Here is an 8,117-nt window from a genome sequence, read left to right as displayed (position 1 = left end):
CCTTTGCATTTCTATGGGCAACAGCAAATTACTTTTTGATAAGGCGTCAAAATTTCACAATGACAAAATTGCAGGTGAAAAGTCAACACATGAAAGCACAAACATTTTCCAATCGGCTTGCCAAATGATATGGTTGATAGTTTTGAAACGCACGCAATTGTCATTCTGTCTTCCCTCAGCCAGCATGAAGCTGACACTGTTGGCAGTAAGTAATGAAGGATGCATTTGGCGATTGTCTCTCTAGAATGAGTTTTCTCTACTCCAGCTGGCAAAGGTCACTGGAAGACTTATCTCTTTCAGAATAAGGTAATTATCCCCTGTGAAGTGGAAACGCTTCTCAGCTATTTGAAGCGATAAACTTTGACCTTACCCACGCTGTGACTCCTTCCCCATACCAAAACAAAAGGAATAAAACAGAGAGAAAGGGACTTTTAATGTCATTTTTCAGAAGCAAGAAGAACCCCCCCCCCATCTCTTGTCATTTAAATGCAGAGACGAGACATTCGAAGACAATTCCTGGCAAACTGCGGTGAAATGGAATTATGATTATTTAGACCTCATAACAGTGTTCTCGAGAAGATATTTCCAAAGACAGGAGCTGCATGAAGTTTCAGAACTGCAAGGCAAAAACGGTAATGTGCATGTTTTGTTATGATTGTAGAAGGTGCAGACGGGAGTCTTTGCAAAACGTTCAGGGTTCAGTTTGCTCGGCTATAGGGACAATCTCCTGGCCTTGTGAGTGAAGAAGTTGGACACCCTGCCTAAACGGAAAGGGTGCCGCACTGATGGTGCAGTTGGAGCTGGTGGGAGGGTATCAGAATGAACAAAGCCTGGAATGGGTCTCGAACAGGGGGACCCGGTAGGTTTATTACAAAGTGCTACTCAGATGTTCAAGTAGAAAGCTACGGCAGCACACATAGACTGCAAAGGGACAAGTGAAGGTTTACTTCATACTGAAGGGAAAAGAAACAACGTTTCGGCTGTGGCCTTCTTAAGGTGTGAGGGGGAGAAGGGAAAGTTGCAGATAAATGAAGCACAGGAGAACAAAGGACAGAGTGGTTAAGAAAAAAGGGGGTGAGCAGGTGAGAATGAGTGTCCAGACGCAGGAAGAGCAGGAGGAGAGGTGTGAAAAGCCAGAATCGGGATTTAAAGCCTTTGTCGGACTACAGGAGAGTCGGAGAGCGTGTCAAATTTAACGACTGCAGTTGCTGTATCTCGCTGCCTTTTCTGTCCTAGAGGGCGTTAAATTCTACGACTGGGAATCGCAGGGGGTGACTAATCACACGACAATCCCTCAGGACTTTTCATCACGGTTCCAAATCTCGTGTTGCGCGGCGAAAGTACCGCAAGGTCGCCTCGTTTTGGAAGCCAATCAACGTGGAGCACCCCGGAATAAGAGGAGGAGCACCCCACGAAGGTAACCAAACGACAAACACGAAACATCGAATGTCTGTGCTGGCTCCAGAGTTCGACGAGCCGCTCCTCCGTTTGCAGAGTCCCAAACACTCGCTCTCCGTCTTTCCTTGCAGCCACACTGTACTTCCGGTTGAGCGCTCATTCAACGGCTGTTGACTGCCGCAGACACAAAAGCCCACCCCTACAACTTGCAACTTGTGTTGTTTGTTTCGATATTTTTCTGCACTCAGACTTTGGTTTCAGAAATACCCTACGGTCCACCATTTCCAAGACCTTCACTGTGCAGAACGTCCTGCAGCCTATACTCAACGTGCTAATTAATCGTTTCAATCAATAGATCAATTGATTGAAATGATTAATAACTATTATTTGGGAGAGCTCAGCTAGATCCAAATGCAAGAGTCAAGGACCAGGAATGAGACCCAGTGGTGTGAAAGTTCATTTATTCTGTCTAGTTCTTCTCAAAGTTAAACACAAATAAGACCTGACACACATGATTCCCTGGAACCTTTATTGCCCAAGGTAACTCCCTGCAAAACAAAAACTAAGCTGCTGAGAAAGTCACATGGGGCCTATTACACTACACAAAGTAAGCAATTAAGCGTCTAATTTATTTTTATTTGTTACAGGGGCTTTCATCTGGAAAGCAGATGAATGTAACTTTTTACCATTAATTTTTTTGGTTTATGTTTTCATCCAAACTTACCGTACATCTGTGACCAGTGACATAGCTGGGAATTGCAGGGGAGCAATCTGAAGGAAGTGCCTTCCCAAGGAGTTCACTAACTGTGCCACACCAGGGACTCAAACCCACAACCTCCCAGTGATGTGTCCAGAGACCTGCATCTCACGAGGAGTTCATTTGCCTCTTCTATTTCAATAGAAGAATAGAATAAGGATGCAAGAGTAAAAAAAAACAACAACTATGGGACTGGCAATGGAGGATGTTAAAACAAAAAGCAAGGCCAACTCGTTTTCAACATAGTCTCAAAAGGGCATGGTCTACCACTGTCTAAGGGTGAGAAGGACTTGTGGTAGTGTTAAGAGTGCTTCCAAATGATCACTTTACTATCCGTGTCACCACGACAGCCCAGATGATAAAGAGGGGGTCACCACTGTTTTGATGCCCTGGAGCTTCCCAGTGTCCCAGCATGCCTGGGCGGGCCCTGGACTACCACACTGCCGCCACGGCAACCGGACCCCAACATTCCGCCCTCAGAAGCATACGGTAGGGTAATAAAGCCTTACATCACTGCCATCCGCTCCAGATGAAGCTGGAATATACCAAGTCTATTGCCTAGCCAGCCATGAAACATGTGTTGCCATTCACTGCACTGCACCCCCCATATATTAAAATGAACACAGTCACACAGCTGCAATTGGGAGCAGCCAGTGAACAGTGAGCTCAAGCAGCTCCTGAAGACGCTGCATTTCAGCTCATTGTCACTTCGCTAGGAAATAATTACATCCTACAGTCGCTGCAATTTGTCCCCCTTTTATTTAAAACACTATGTAAAGATTTCCAAACAGTAAAAAAATACAGCTGTGGAAAATTACATCTATTTCATAAAATAAAACCCCCTGTAATTATTTACTGTATAAACCTCTGGGGTGGAAAAAATGTACAACATCTGCTGTTAAATGTGAAGTGGAAAAAATGCTTCATTTATCTTATTCTGTCTATACGAAAGCCAAAAAAAACAAGATAATTACAGATGTATGAATATATGAACAATGACGATTTTGAGGTGGAGAGCACTCTATACAGAATGCAAAGGAACAAGTAAAAGGTTTATTCCATGCTGGAAAGAGAAGAAAGGAAACAACATTTCGGCTAACCTTTACTGGTTCCTGTACAGCCTACGCATGCTGACGCAGCTCCCTACTTGAACTGCTCGACACAGGATGTTCTTTACAGTATGCAATAACAAAGCCCTTTTCTAAAGCAGCTGGATGAATACAATATAATTAAGGCGACCATGGTGCACTGCACCAAAATCGCAGGCACACATTGAGACAGGGTGGCATTTCAGACATCCTCTTAACCAGGAAGAAATTACCTGGCAAATCCTTGCACGTTTGCCCAGGCACTGACTGACGGAGTCTAACTGCAGTGCATGAAGAGCAAGGCACCTTGGACAGCTGTTCCACTTCTGCTGTGACTGATCGCAACGAATGAACGACAAATCCTTCACTCTGATCTCAATCACCTCATAGTCCAGTTGACGCTCGCGGTCACTCACCGCCTTGCCTGGCAGAGCACGGGTACAAGACTGGACACACCCTGGACAGGACGCACATACCAAGCCCTGGTCACAAACCGGGATGCGAAAAGATCCGCTACATTTCACATGACCTTTTCAGTTGGCACTGGCAATATTTGGAGATGATCCATTTCCCGCACACACACACACACTTTTAACTGATAAATATGCACCGTACAAGAGCCCATCACATTGACCGTACTGCTAATGTGACATTCACATATAACGCAAAACAGAATTTTTACTTCCTTTAAAAAAAATAAATGCACGTCTTCCAAGACATTGACATCCATGACCAGAATAACTAAAGACGTAAGGCTCAACAGCCCTTCGGAGAGGTGAAATACTGGGTCATTAAACACAAAATTAAAACTCTCACTTGTTTCAGTGGCATGCAAGTAACCAGGCTTTGCAAGGTGTTCCAAGTATAATCAGAACAGAGGACTGAGTGCTATCACTTTTGCCAACACTGCCTTAATGAAAGGTTTGCAGGGCTTCTTGCTGTTATTATCCTGACATGTGCAGTAGGCGGTTACAGTTCAACAGGTAATTACTGTAACCATAAAATCCATTGTCCTTCTCCACACAGTACAGAGAAACCCATTCAATGTTCTGTTCTTTCTTCCAGTACCTGCTTTTTTGCAGCTGATTTTCAGAAAGAAATTAAGAAATCCCACAAAGCAGGATTTCAAAAACGATTTAAACAGTTTAAACATTAACTTTACACAAGATGTTTAAACATTAATTAGCTGAATGATACAAATTCATTTTTAAGTCATGTACAATACATAATCGCAATTCATCTACATGCAGGATCAGTAAAGCTAAGCTGCCTTACTTTTACTCTTTTTTATCTGCTCTTTAAGTTCATTATATTCTTTTACTTTACATAGATGCTGTTCTTTTTTGATTGTTTTATAAAGGGGTGTCTTTCTCCTTATATTCTTATGAATTGATTTATTTAACCATGGATTGTGATCCCCTTCCTCTTGAACCTGCGCCATGCTTCAAGTAGAATCTGGTCAGTCTGCTGAAACTTGTTCTCCACCAATTCCACATTTAACCTGATCCCATCCTGCTTATCTTCAGCTCTGTCTGCTCACAGAATGCTGCCCTGAAATGATGATACTTTCAAACAGAGAAAGGATTTGGACTCTATTTGTACAGTTTCAAATTATAAACTACGTCAAACTGAGGGTGCAAATAAGATTCACCATTAAACAAATAAACAGATGTTTGAAAATTACAGAATAACGAGGAACAATCAGAAGTACAGTATGTGTGAATCAAAGTAATTAAGATAAACACACATTACAGGGAATATTCACAGATACTACTGTAGGTACATCCATAACACACAAAGTGGCAGTGAAAGATGCCTTAACAATTTCAATACAATTCAGAAAAATAGAGGAATGTTTCTGATAAAAGTCAGCAACTGCTGTACACAGGACTTCATAATATAATCACTGAATTGTGAAGTCAGCTCAAAAGGCTAGTCTTCAAGAAGGGTTAAAAATATCTTAAAACTAGTTCTTGGAATAAGATCAACTTCATTTCATCAATACTTTTTTTGTACTACTCAACCAAAACAACGAAAATCTCTTTTGAGAATTTTGTAGTGGGATCAAATTGTAAAGGCAGAAGCATCGACCCAAGGTCTCAGAATTTGACTATGATGATGGCTGTTCTGTAAAACTGTTTTCATACTCAATAAAGAAGCATCAAAGATGCTTGACGTACAGCACATGCAGTTTAATGCTAGATAAATGACTCTTTTGTGTCAATGATTGACAAAAAAAACATCTGTTTTTACTTATTTAACACAAGCATCATCCAAGACATGCAACAGGATGGATCAAAACTGTTCTTAGCATTTCCTTCTAAATGATATACTTGAATTTGGATTGTTAATGGTCGAGTACGGATTAATTTTTAATGGGACGAACAACTGCCATTACAACAAATGAACCAACCTGAAATATCCATCCATCAATTTTCGAACTACTCTACCCAATTTAGGGTCGCAGGGGAGCCAGAGCCTATCCCAGCAAGCAACAGGACACAAGGCAGGCTACCCCCTGGTCAGGACACCAGTCCAGCACAAGGCACACAGACACAAACACATGCACCAGGGTCAGTTTACCAACGAGCCAATTAACGATCGGCATGCTTCTGGACTGCGGGAGCAAACCAGAGCACCCGGAGGAAACCCACGCGAACACGGGGAGAACATGCAAACTCCACGCGGACAGCACGCCAGGAACTGAACACAGGACCCCAGAGGTGCAAGGCAGCAACGCTCACCACTGTGAGATCGGGCTGTCCAGCTGACAGATCTCCCTCCTCAGATTTTGTCTTTATCTTTGATTTCCATCATTTGTGTTGTTGTTTTTTTAATGCATGGCAAAAACTTTGCCCATGATGCTTTCTCTGCCTTTGCTTTGTGTGTTGATACTCCTCGTTTAAATTATGGAAAGATATACTGATGAAATGCCTTATCCGGTACAAGCAGTAGAATCTATTACAAAACTCTACTGCCCCCCCTAGCGAAAAAGTATTGCCAATACAATTTTAATGTTATGTTTTACAAGAAACTTATCAGCACGATAAAATACAGCCTAGACTACAATAAGCACATGTGCACTGTCTCACCGTAGCATTATTGAATTAAAATATCCATACATCCCTTTTATCAGAAAACCACTTCATGGAGTTTGTAATGAAAGTTCGGGACAGATGACAACAACCACGTCCAATCAAACCGAGCAGACCTTGACTTCATTTCCTCTCCCAATCACTACAAATATTGTACGTGATCGCCTTCTCTCCCTCATCCCACTTCGAACCTCTGCAGCTGCCCCTTGGTCACTGCCCACTGGTCACTCTGCATGAGGGTCCTGGCCTCCTCGTCCTGCGGCCTGGAGGTCAGAGGTCAGAGGTCAGCCCTCAGCCAAGCGGGTTAACCCACATTTTCACTCAACACTCCCTAATCCTCTCAGTGCACCCCCTTCCGGGGTGTTTTTAATCCTAGTGAATTCCTGCGTGAAGGTCACGTCAATACGGAACCTATTCTGGAAATTGAGGTGCAGGACAGAGCCACACCTTGGACTGCGAGGGTCTGGGCACCTAGGCCACTGCAGGGAGGCCCGGCGAGTTCATTAACCCCGGCCAGGGCTTCGAGCGGAGCACCGCACACCGACGACCCAACAGCCGCCACCCCCCTCATTAACATCTACAACCACAATACCTGTGATAAATGACAGTCTTTTTTCGAATGAAATCCTGAGATGCACGGATGCACTACTGCGTCCTTCTGACGGTTGAGTCGAAACCCGTGGCGGGAGTGCATCTCCACACACCGGCTTCTGCAGTGAGACCGACGAGAGCTTCGAACCAGAACAGCGCAAAAATCGCGCAGCCCCACACGGCACCGAAACGCTGTACAATGACCCAGATTTTTAGAATAGTGTTAAAAGAAAATGTAACCACACCTTACAAAATCCCCGTTTCACCCTCAACCCGGAAGTGGGCGTGGCTGTCGCGGAGGGGGGCGGGGTCACGACAGGGGCGTTGACGCTGAGTGGGCTCAAGCACGTTTTTTTCTTTAGCATTTTTCTTACAACAAACATATATACAATACAAACATCACGAGGGCTACATGAGCAGTTGCTTTTTTTTTATAAAAAAAAAGATTAAATGAGGTAAATAAAGATCAGATACGCTTTCCCGTTCTTACACTTAGAAATAGTCTGGAGATATGCACCTATGTCTATTTCAAAGTGTTGAAATGTGGGTCTCTTCCCTGACCATTTCATTTTCTGTCTATAATAACAAGTATAATGATTAAATCAATTACAAATTATATTATGTTTGTATGTATTTCAATAGGATTAAAAAGTAATGTTTCTTTTTAAAGAATAAATGTCAATTAGAATCCTTCTTTATATAATTTTGCAGTTCAATCCAGAATGTTTTCATGACAACACATAACCAAAACAAATGTTGTAAAGCTTTTAGGCTGCTTTTGCAAAAGTTTTCATCTATATTAATTTTAAATCTACACACAAAGAGTCTTTATAGGATAATCTGATGAACAATTTAGTACAACACCTCCTTCAGTTGTACAATTTACTTGACATCATCCATATTTTATTTCAATTAGCCTCCCAAATGATGTGTTCCAAAATTGTTTAATTGACAAGATTTGACAGTTTGCAAAAGGGATCTTAAATATTTACTATTGCAACTATAACTCAATACATCTGTTTCTTGTAATCTAATACAGGCTGTAAAATCCTAAATGGTTTCTGAAGGACAACTATTACAGTTTCTTAAAAGAGTCAATACCTCCATAGAGACAGCATTGGTTGCAATATAGTATAGTATCAGACTTAACAGAAACATTATATCTATTTACAATGTCTGTGTAATTAT

This window comes from Lepisosteus platostomus, chromosome 11, assembly GCF_059453375.1.
Source record: "Lepisosteus platostomus isolate fLepPlt1 chromosome 11, fLepPlt1.hap1, whole genome shotgun sequence".
Classification (NCBI taxonomy): Eukaryota; Metazoa; Chordata; class Actinopteri; order Semionotiformes; family Lepisosteidae; genus Lepisosteus; species Lepisosteus platostomus.
Note: the sequence above shows the minus strand (reverse complement) of the source record.